Below are 12,988 nucleotides of genomic sequence, written 5' to 3' on the forward strand. Positions count from 1 at the left end.
TTGTGTATCGTAAACCTACCACCTTAGCAAGTGGGTGTAATTGTTTAGTGAATATCGGTTCAAAAGAAAAAGAAAAGGGGAGTGTAAAGTATTTAATCGTTATCACCAAAACGTCCCACCCCACATTTATCAATCAATAAAGATTTCGCTGTTTTCTTTAATCAAATTGCTAATGGGATCCGTTTGAAATAAAAAGGAAACAAGGTTCACGACCTTGTCTAGATATGGGGTCATCATGTCCATTTTTTAATTTAAAGTTCGGTAGTTATTTTTGTGGATTAGGTAGCATGTTAAAGCAACGAATAGGAAATAGCGGATGGGGTCCTTGATTCAATTATTATCATCTCTAATCATTCTAATCGTTCTAATCGTTGTACAGAAACATAAATAAATAAATAAAAACGCATAGAAAAAGGGGTGTTTGCTTGGGACTGTTTGACAGAAAAAAAAATATAACGCAGCAATACTTCAAGGATGGATTACGATTGTTATGATGACTGTACTGTAACCAGAAGTGAGTAGCAATCGAGTGGTGGTTTAATTGATGGTGATCTTCAGTGTAACCAGAAGAGGGAATTCCTTACCAGCTCATTAAGGTAAGTTTAAATTTTGATTCTTATTCGAAAGAACCCAGTAAGAATTCATCATCAAGAATATGAAGGGGTGTGCGATGGTATTGGTTTGTGAATTAAATGGAAACAGAAAAAGAATAGTAGCATAGTTATAGGGCTTTGGTATGGGATTGCTTGATCATATAAATAGAAGTAAGCTGTAGCAATAACCAATGATAGTTGTTAACCTCGTACAACAGTAGAGTATTCGGTTTAGTTGCATAGAAAACAAGAACAGCGAAACATGAAGTAAAAGATGAGTTGCAGGAAGAAAACAACAAAAAAAATATATAGAGAGAGAGAGAGATGAAGAAAGAAAGTGACCGTGACGGTTCTTGAAGGAGGCGATTGTAGAGAATGGTGGATTGATCATGGGTCCATGGTGGTGGTGTTTCATGGTTGTAAGGTGGTGATATGGTGAAGGGTTTATAAAGATGAAGTGGGTTTGAGTGAAGGAGAAGGTGGATCATGATTGTAGAGGGTGGTGGTTGAAACAATAAAGAAACACTGTAGTAGCAATCGTAAACAACAACAATAATAGGAGTAGTTACACTTGTGGTTTGGTGTTGATGGTCCTTGGTGTTTGTTTTGATCGATCAAAGAATACATATACATGAGTCTTGGTGGTAGTCTAAATAGAAGAGCATATGTGGTACGGTGGTGATGAGATTTTTGGAAAAATGGATTAAGTACAGAGGATAAATGGTTTTCATTTTATGTTTTCTTTTCTATTAACAGCAGCTATAATCAATATGTATCGATAATGAGAATTGTAATTCAACATTGGAGCAGTATGCTTGTTGTCATCTAGTGACATATAATCGAATTCCTCACAAGCATAATAGAACTCAGGAGAAAATAAGAAAAGTTGATTGTGATGGATAATTACGTGTAATTGTTTATTTTATATCTTATTTAATTTAATATTAATGAATACAAAATATATTAATAATAATAATATTGTTATTATTAATCATAATAATAATAAATATAAATAAATAAATAAAAATGATAATAATAATAATAATGTTAAATATGATATAAATAAATAATAATATTACCATAACAAATTAATATTAATACATAATTATTTAAAATAGATTATTATAAATTTAAACATTTCTAAGATTAGTTCAAATCATTAATTCATATAATACTTTATTTAATATTTCTAGTTATTACTTATATACATATACATATATATATATACACATTTATTTACAAATTATCGTTCATGAATCATCGAGAGCAGTCGAAGGGTAAATGAATACATTAACACAGTTCAAAGTTTTTGAGATTTCAATATTACAGACTTTGCTTATCGTGTCGAAATCATATAAAGATTAAGTTTAAATTTGATCGGAAATTTCCGGGTCGTCACAATACCTACCCGTTAAAGAAATTTTGTCCCGAAATTTGAGTGAGGTGGTCATGGCTAACAATAAAAACGTTTTCATGACGAATATGAGTTGATAAATAGAGTTTTATTACCATTGAATAATTTAGATAAAACGATTCGATTACTCGAAGCATACGAGTAAAGCTATCACAAAAGATTGAGATAAGGTAATAGATATTCGTCTTTACTTTTGACGTAGTCATGGTTGAATTTCGGAATTCAAGGAATTTAAAGAAAATTTTCGTAATCTTTACAAGATTTGATTCTTCGGTGAAAAAGGAAATTAAGATCTCTTTAATTTAATGCGATGATCTGCCTCGATTGCTCGGTCTGGTATTTCCACTATAAATGAACTTCCGTTCCATTACTTTCCACCACTCCCATTTTCTATATTTTAATTCATACTTTCAAATCATCAGTCAATATGCTTCATCCAGTTTTAATTTTGGATATATTCTTGACTTTCATATCGATCATTCTCCTTTTTCATCTACCACCGGAGGAATCTGTTTACTTCTACTTCGCTCTTGGGGTTATTGTGTTTATCATACTCCCGTGTCTTTATATTGCTTTTTGTATTAATGTACACGATTTGTGATTTCAGTGTTGTTGTCAAGTTTTATATCTTCCCTTATGTTTCGGAGCTCTTTGCCTTTTATTATTCTCTTCTCGGCCTCTAGTAAAGCGAGTAATGGTTCAGAATTCATAAGTATGGAGTTTCGAATGATTATAGTATTCTATGCAGAAAGGAATGTATTAGCACGATTTGATTTGTCAAATTACCAGAATCCCAGAGGATAGAACTATCAAAATATATATTTTCTTGATATGTTTGGAGGTTAAGTAGAATGAAAGAGTTATGTAACATGGTTCATTATAAAGGTATAATCTGTGATCCTTTCTCACGTTCCATTAGAAACTCAGCATGACTTACTGTAATATAATCACGTTGGCTAGGCGTAATTATATTATACTAACTCATGCTTCAATTCCCAACACTTCTCCACAATTCATTCATAATTTATACTTAGATTTTTATAGAAGTTTCCAATATAATGGAATACAGAAAAAAAAAACACGAAGAGGTAGATAATTTCGAACAAGAATATTTATGAAAATATCCTCAGAAATATCGAAGATATTTATGATGATATTTTGGAATTTCTAAGTTCGAGGGTTGATGAAGAAAAATTTTCCACAAGATTTTAACATGACTTCGGAGCAAGATATACTCTAAAGATTTCATCGGATCCAGAATTACCTGGATTCTTTGAATATAAGTTTGGTCCTTGTATTTGTCCTTGTTCTCCTTCGTGGTTAGCTCAATCCGTTTTCCAGTTCCAACTTTTCTGAGCTTTTCCAACATTCTATTCTTTATCATCAAACTTTCGACGATTAAGGTCGTTTACGGTTGCCTACAGTTTCTGCTGCTTCATTCAGTTTTTTCAAAGTTCAATGTATTGATTCGTAGGCTGGGTGCTTTTCAAAATTTTAGAATGAAAGATCATAATTCTAAGAGATAAATGTTATATGTATACATATAACTGCTGATGTAGAAACGCTGCGAGATTCGAAATACCGATCAATGCTTCCCGGTATTTGGTATGGCAACTATCGTTACAAGATGTCAATGAGTACATGATAGGGTTTTAATAATTAAGTATAGAAATTTTTCGGAGAGATTTAAGCCAAGGAACAACGAGGTTGCTGGTACATCTGTTGGTAATATTGCAGGATATAAAAGGTTTCCCGGTAACAAAGGCAAAAAGACAACATATATATATATCAAGGTTATAATAAGGTTATTTCGAACGAAAAGTCGAAGTTGACTTGCTGGAGCTGTGACAAAATTTGCTAATTTGGAAAGATATTGCAAAGTTATTTTCGGTAATAATAACGCTAAAGGAATTAGCACAGCTACGCATTAAACGTTTACTCAGTTTTCGAGAGTTTTCAGGTGCATAACTATATGCATCGATCTTTTCTTCTGTAGATGAAGTGTGGTTGTTTCATCCTCTCGATTGAGTTGTTTTCAAAAATTATGAAAGGTTTGAACACAGATTGTAACCGTCAAAATACCAATGAGGTTTAGGATGAAATCAAGTGGCAAACTTGAAGAAATGTTTAGTTTCATATGTTATAATTAATATTTTAATTCATTTTAATTGTCCAATGTTAGCAGTCCACAGTTAGCAGTCCACAACGTAATTCAATAATTCATATATAGTTTAATATATAATATTCTAATTAATTAATACGTATCGTGACCCGTGTACATGTCTCAGACTCAATCACAACTCAAAGTATATATATTATTGTAGAATCAACCTCAACCCTGTATAGCTAACTCCAGCATTACTGCATATAGAGTGTCTATGGTTATTCCAAATAATATATATAGATGCGTCGATATGATATGTCAAAACCTTGTATGCATGTCCCGATATTTAAATGCGTAAATAACAGTATTTAAATGACGATAAATAGAATGCGTAAAATAAATAACAGAAATTAAATGACGATAAATAAAATTGCGAGAATTAAAATTGCGATAAAATAAATTGCGATAATTAAAATGTAATAAGGAATTAACAGTTAGCTAGGAACAATTAGCTAGGATTTTGTTAGCGTGGATTCTTAACAAAAATTTTGTTTTATAGTTAATTGGTTGGTTTCTAACAGATTTTATTTGTCCAATGTTTTCTTCATTATGCCACTTGTTGGACTCTGATAGGTCAAAATCCAAATATGAAATTGAATAAAAATGGTTATTCTGTGGTGAACGGATACATATATCTGTGGATGTAAGTAGGATAGTAAATGACTGTTGAATCAAATTCGAAGAATGTACAGTGTAACTTATTAATGTGAAATCTAAATATTCCTCGGGTATTACGTACCCGTTAAAATATTTTCACCATTAACAGTTTGTACGAAAGAATTTTTAATTACAATCTTTATGAAAAAAAATATATATATACATATATATTTTCTTCAGATATAATCATGGATTTAATGAGTTAATGTGATATTAATCTCATTTGATTTATTATTAGAACAAGAATATATAATCTCTAAAACATTAGATATTACATAATTGCCATACCGAACGAAGATAATTGATGTAGAACGATACGTAGAACGATGATTATACTTGAGGTACAGAATGAGATGTTGAGGCATAGATTGTTGATGGTACTTGTGCTGTTATTGATGGTACTGTTGGTGCCGGTGATGTTGTTGAAGCTGGTAAATTTTGCACCATATTCTCCAGATTGATTACTCAAGCGCGATGTTCGTTGACTTCTTCTATTATTCCAGGATGATTGTCGGTTGGAACGAGCGGATGAATAAGGTTTAGAATTTGAGATAGTATATAATCGTGGCGAGATATTCAAGAAATGAGGGTGAAAATGGTGTTTTGGATAGTGATAGTGCTCCAAATAAATATATATTTTGTAGAAATATCCTCCTAATATGTAAATTATTTAGTTGTAATTGTCCTATTTTAAGTTGTAATCGTTTATATTAAATAAGTGCGAAGACAAAAGGCGAAAACGACGATTTGAAGATGCAAATGACCAAAAAGCTCAAATGTACAAGATACAATCCAAGTGGTTCAATTTATTGATGAAAAACGTCTAAAAATGACAAGAGTACAAGTTACAAAACGCAAAGTACAAGATATTAAATTGTACACAAGGACGTTCGAAAATCCGGAACCGGGACATGAGTCAACTATCAACGCCCGACGCAACGGACCAAAAATTACAAGTCAACTATGCACAAGAATATAATATAATATTTAAATAATTATATAAATTATTTATATATTATATATATTTAAAAATTATGTCGACAAGTTATGAGACAAATGATCCTGAGCTGGATTTTCAAACTCCACGACTCGCGGAGTTTGAAGGCTAAAAACTCCACGACTTGCGGAGCTGTCAGAAATCAAAACTCCTATAAAAGGTCACGAATTCTGCGAGTAAAAATAACATAATAATAATAATAATAATACTCCCTAGTATAATATAAATAAATATATATATATATATATATATATATATATATATATATATATATATATATATATATATATATATATATATATATATATATATATATATATATATAATATAGATTAGTGTTATATTAGATTAGTTCGGGTTATGTAAAGGTTATTTTACGGGTTTTAAAGTCGGAGCTCTGTCCGTGTAACACTACGCGATAAATAATCAATGTAAGCTATGTTCTCCTTTTTTAATTAATGTCTCGTACTTAAGTTATTATTATGCTTATTTAAGACGAAGTAATCATGATGTTGGGCTAAAAATATTAAAATTGGGTAATTGGGCTTTGTACCATAATTGGGGTTTGGACAAAAGAACGACACTTGTGGAAATTAGACTATGGGCTATTAATGAGCTTTATATTTGTTTAACTAAATGATAGTTTGTTAATTTTAATATAAAGATTTACAATTGGATGTACCTATAAATAACCATATACACTCGATCGGACACGATGGGCGGGGTATTTATATGTACGAATAATCGTTCATTTAACCGGACACGGGAATGGATTAATAGTCTATGGAATTATTAAAACAGGGGTGAAATTATGTACAAGGACACTTGGCATAATTGATAACAAAGTATTAAAACCTTGGGTTACACGCAGTCGATATCCTGGTGTAATTATTAAACAAAGTATTAAAACCTTGTTACAGTTTAAGTCCCCAATTAGTTGGAATATTTGACTTCGGGTATAAGAATAAATTGACGAGGACACTCCCACTTTAAATTTATGACCAATGGACTGTTATGGACAAAACCAGACGGACATATTAAATAATCCAGGACAAAGGACAATTAACCCATGGGCATAAAACTAAAATCAACACGTCAAACATCATGATTACGGAAGTTTAAATAAGCATAATATATTTTATTTCATTTTTCCTCGTACTTTTATTTATTGTCATTTTAATTATTGTTATTTATTTTATATAGTTATTTAAATATCGTCATTTACTATACGCTTCGTTTAAAATATAAATCGACAAACCGGTCATTAAACGGTAAACCCCCTTTTATATATTATTATATATAATTATATATATTTTGTACAAATATAGTTGTTTAAAAATATAGTGTGCAATAAGCCCGCTCCCTGTGGAACGAACCGGACTTACTAAAAACTATACTACTCTACGATTAGGTACACTGCCTATAGTGTTGTAGCAAGGTTTAGGTATATCCCATTTGTAAATAAATAATTAAAACTTGTCATATTTTGTGTAAAATTGTATCGTATTTAATAGTTTTTCCTAGTAAAAATATAAACTATATCGTACCCCCTCGCATAACACCAAGTTTTTGGGGCCGCTGCCGGGGAAGTCGGCGAAACTCTATATTTTAATTTATTTTTGTATAAATATATTTATATATATTTTTAGAAAAACAATATAAAATTATTTAAAAAAAAAAACCGAAAATGCAAACTCCGCGACTTGCGGAATTTTAGGGCACGTGGCAACGCGACTCGCGGAGCTGCTCTGACGCGCTGACAGAAACCCTATTTTCGCTTTAATTACGGAGTAATATTATTTATTATTATTTTTAAACCCTAATTACTTTATTAGTTTAATATAATTAGTTTTAATTTTTAATTAAATTGTATTTTAAATTTTAATTAGGTTTATTTATATATAAATTAATACTCTTATAAAATAAATATATAAAAATAATATTTTTATAAAAATTGTACTTTTTACAACTTTAAGATTATTTTTATATTTTGTATCTTTTTATTTGTTTTAGCGTAATATTTGTATTTTATCGCTCGTACTTAGTTTTAAGTCATAGTTTTTGCCGTAGTTATTTTTATTTCTAGATTTTTAGGCTTTGTCATAAAATCCCTTAAGAGCTTTTTCTTTAGACTAAGATTTAGGTGCTTTAGAATTTTGCGACGCCTTTTTAAGTTTTAGTACCTTTTTAAGTTATTGCCATTTGGGATATAGTTTTACTTGTAAGCTTTAATATTTTTAGATGCAACTTTTAATTTTTTAGTTTTTAGTACCTTTTAAGTTACGACGCGCTACTTTCTTTTTATTTTCGACACTTTTATTTTTCGACATTTTTCGACGCGCAATCTTTTTCTTTCTTATTTCTCGACACGCTAGTTTTTAGGACTTAGAAATTTTCTCTACTTCTTCTCTAATAATTCCAAACGAAAAATTATTTTAAGCGGTTAAATTGATAGACATCCAAATTTTCTGCTTCGTAGTAATAGTTGGATTTGTTAGTGGCTGAGTTGTGAGCTTCCGATTTAAAGGGTTCTGGCTCCCTGCTGCATCTATTGGCTATTCGAAACGTGGGCAAAAGCAGAAAAGTCTATTAATTTGATAACTTATATAATTTTTATATTTATAACTAATAGGATAATTAAAATTTGGTAATAAGCGCATTATGAAAAGTCTCGAAGATATTTTGGAAACTCTTTACGACATACAAAATCAATACTCTCAACCGAGTGTTAATGACAATTCGTTCGGTCAATCTTGGATCACGAATGACGAAACAATAACTGGTTGTGAAATCTGTGGAGATTATCACTCAACATGGGAATGTTATTATTACGTTCCTATGGAAAATTACGCACCCACGGAACCTGAATGGAATGATTATGAAGAATACAATTTAAATTGGGATTATTCCCAAGAATATTTCCAAACTCAACAACCAGTAGACGAGGAAAATTACGTGTCTGAAAATTTATTAGACAATATGAAAATCAAACTCGAAGAACTCAATGCTCAAAATGAACAAATGAGAGAGTTTGTAAACCGGCAAGCTGAAACTCTATCAGACTACACACCTGTTGATCTGAGGAGTATTGTGCAAGAAAATCTCATATCATCGAATTTTGATGAATTCGAGAGCTCCCAAATTACCAACTATCCCGATGATACTTTTTATTCAGTCTTACCAATTTCACAACATATCGACACATTAGCCTCTACCGACGAAATCATCGATCCATCTATGGATGAAGAAGAAGTAAGGAAGACAAATTTGTACTCTTGGGAAAACGATAACGTTGAAAATTTTACCCCCGAGACCAAAATGGAGGGACTGATAAGTACCGTTAATGAAGAAGAATCTACTCCAATCCCGAAATTCACCATTCCACAACCTTCCAACCCAATATTCTCAATAGACGAGTCATCTACCGAAGATGAACTACGAGCTGTAATAGATAATGACACCTCGGATTTCACCCAATTGGGTAATAGAGGTGAAAACTTTGATCTTGAGAATAAAAGAAAGGAAACGTTAGAAATTGTCCACCCTATAATATGTATGTCGGTGTATATCGATCCATTTGACCAAGAACCAGAAAAGAGACATATCCATTTACAAAAAGCTACACTTAAAAAAGAATTAAGTAGTGACGATCGGGTGGGTCTAAACTTTAAACCCATTAATATATTTTATACCACCCGAGATGTAAATAACTGGCTCACTATTTTAATTCGTGGAACTTATTCTACCGACTTCACATGTCGTCAGCTAAGTGTGGGGAAGTCTAACCCCACTTAACGTTAAATTAGGGGTTCGGGTTAGTGCATAACTCGTTAGTAAAAATGCATGATTAGGGTAAAAGACGCTTTTTCAAATATTAGTAAATAGTTCAGAAAAGCAGCCGTTTTTGAAAAAAAGCATGTGTGATAAAACAAGAAGGAATGAACGATGAGGCGCGCCATCTATCATTCGATGAGCTTTGTAACTACAAATCTATGGTATCTTTAACTACTTTTCTACACTAATCACCCTCATGAATTTATAATTATAGTCTGATTTCATGCAAATGAGGGCATTGCATGATCTCAAGTGTGCGGAAGGGTTATAAATTCTCTCGGATTTATACTTGGTTTATTTGCCAAATTTTATGAAAATTTGAAAAATTTTCAACTAAATGAATTCAAAATCATGTTTATACATATTTATGAACGATGAAAATTAGGTGTTAATACTGAAATTATCATTACCTCGGAAAGGACATAAATGGAGAAACACCCTAAAAACGCTTGAATTCATTTAAAATGGAATAAAGGAGAATAAAAAGGCAAAGAAAGAAACTAAGTGTGGGGAGAATGTACCAAGTTATTCAATTAAAAACTATCTATCACATGTTTCTGTAAAGTTATTGCAGGTACTTTTGTTTTGGACGATTTTAATCAGTTTTACCCGATTTACTGTAATATATTTGAAAGAAAAGATGGATCTACACGATGAATCAATTCCATCATTAAAAGGAAGTAAAGTCTTCTGAAAAAGACACGTGCTTCTTGATTTAGGTCAAGAAGTTGTCGTCCAGACCAGCTGTAGGTTGACGAAAAATCTAGAAAACTCATCTCTAAAATCAGCAGGAAATCCACGGACCTCAGCATCAAACAGGGACGCCATGTGGTCAGACTTATCCTAACCATGAGAGGATCTGTCTCGTAAAATGGGGAGGACGCCGTGCAAATTAGCTTGATAAGACTAATGAATCAGATCCCCAGAAAGGATAATCTCCTTAAAAGATCAAAAATCAGCTTTTAAGCCTGATATTACTCAATCCTTGAGATTGACCTTAAAGATTGAGAATTCAAACTCATGGAATTCAATGATATCTAAACTCGAGCTTGAACGAGAAAATATTTTGATCAAATTATAAACCGATTTGTTTTCTGAAAACCCATTTTCAATGCGTTCATTACCATTGAACGTAAAATCCTAGGAATTCACCTGGAATTTATTAGGTCACCTGAACCAAATCGGGTGTCAACCGTAAGAACGGTGGTTGCATAGCATGGTCGAAGACATGACCTTGTGCCAGACCGAAAAATTATAAGGATGAGCTTTACTATTGCTCCTACAAAGGATAGTAATTGCGTCTGACACGTTATAGACCATAATTAAAAGCATGTCAGGGGACATTGCCTTAACAGTTGCTTGTTCAACGCTTTCCTTTACAACCGGACGGTAGTTTACCGAAAGGTAATATACGGAACAAGTGAACTGGACGTGTTGCTTTCCTAATACAAGGTTAGCAAGTGGGTAACACAAAACCACAAGTGTTGAGCTAAAATTTTCAAATCTGAAACCCACACAACCCATAAAAATATTTTGCAAACACCGGTGAAGGGTTATTCCGGAAAACTTATCTAGGGTAAAAGCTAGATTGAATTTTCAAAAGATCAAATGTTTTCATAAAGATCCAATTTCCTTAAGGATCTACATTTTCATAGTCATGTGGGACTGTAAACCACCTTTCAAATGTGCACTTTGCTTTGGAAACCGAAAGTAAATCGGCTATTTGATTGCAAGTGTCGTTGACCTAAACCCGAGGCAACTGTGGATGACACACCCACCTTTAACCATGGTTCTATCGTTACTATCATTGTTTATACCACCATATCAAAATCACTGATGTACAAAGTGTGAAGAATAAAGAAGTGATTCGTGTGATGTATTATATTATTTCAAGTTATGTATTGCTTGAGGACAAGCAACGTTCAAGTATGGGGATATTTGATAGTGCTCCAAATAAATATATATTTTGTAGAAATATCCTCCTAATATGTAAATTATTTAGTTGTAATTGTCCTATTTTAAGTTGTAATCGTTTATATTAAATAAGTACGAAGACAAAAGGCAAAAACGACGATTTGAAGACGCAAATGACCAAAAAGCTCAAATGTACAAGATACAATCCAACTGGTTCAATTTATTGATGAAAAAGGTCTAAAAATGACAAGAGTACAAGTTACAAAACGCAAAGTACAAGATATTAAATTGTACACAAGGACGTTCGAAAATCCGGAACCGGGACATGAGTCAACTATCAACGCCCGACGCAACGGACCAAAAATTACAAGTCAACTATGCACAAGAATATAATATAATATTTAAATAATTATATAAATTATTTATATATTATATATATTTAAAAATTATGTCGACAAGCTATGAGACAAATGATCCTGAGCTGGATTTTCAAACTCCAAGACTCGCGGAGTTTGAAGGCTAAAAACTCCACGACTCGCGGAGCTGTCAGAAATCAAAACTCCTATAAAAGGTCACGAATTCTGCTAGTAAAAATAACATAATAATAATAATAATACTCCCTAGTATAATATATATATATATATATATATATATATATATATATATATATATATATATATATATATATATATATATATATATATATATATATATATATAAATATAATATAGATTAGTGTTATATTAGATTAGTTCGGGTTATGTAAAGGTTATTTTACGGGTTTTAAAGTCGGAGCTCTGTCCGTGTAACACTACGCGATAAATAATCAATGTAAGCTATGTTCTCCTTTTTAAATTAATGTCTCGTACTTAAGTTATTATTATGCTTATTTAAGACGAAGTAATCATGATGTTGGGCTAAAAATATTAAAATTGGGTAATTGGGCTTTGTACCATAATTGGGGTTTGGACAAAAGAACGACACTTGTGGAAATTAGACTATGGGCTATTAATGGGCTTTATATTTGTTTAACTAAATGATAGTTTGTTACTTTTAATATAAAGATTTACAATTGGATGTACCTATAAATAACCATATACACTCGATCGGACACGATGGGCGGGGTATTTATATGTACGAATAATCGTTCATTTAACCGGACACGGGAATGGATTAATAGTCTATGGAATTATTAAAACAAGGGTGAAATTATGTACAAGGACACTTGGCATAATTGATAACAAAGTATTAAAACCTTGGGTTACACGCAGTCGATATCCTGGTGTAATTATTAAACAAAGTATTAAAACCTTGTTACAGTTTAAGTCCCCAATTAGTTGGAATATTTGACTTCGGGTATAAGAATAAATTGACGAGGACACTCGCACTTTAAATTTATGACCAATGGACTGTTA

The sequence above is a fragment of the Rutidosis leptorrhynchoides genome, chromosome 9 (genome assembly GCF_046630445.1).
Source record: "Rutidosis leptorrhynchoides isolate AG116_Rl617_1_P2 chromosome 9, CSIRO_AGI_Rlap_v1, whole genome shotgun sequence".
Classification (NCBI taxonomy): Eukaryota; Viridiplantae; Streptophyta; class Magnoliopsida; order Asterales; family Asteraceae; genus Rutidosis; species Rutidosis leptorrhynchoides.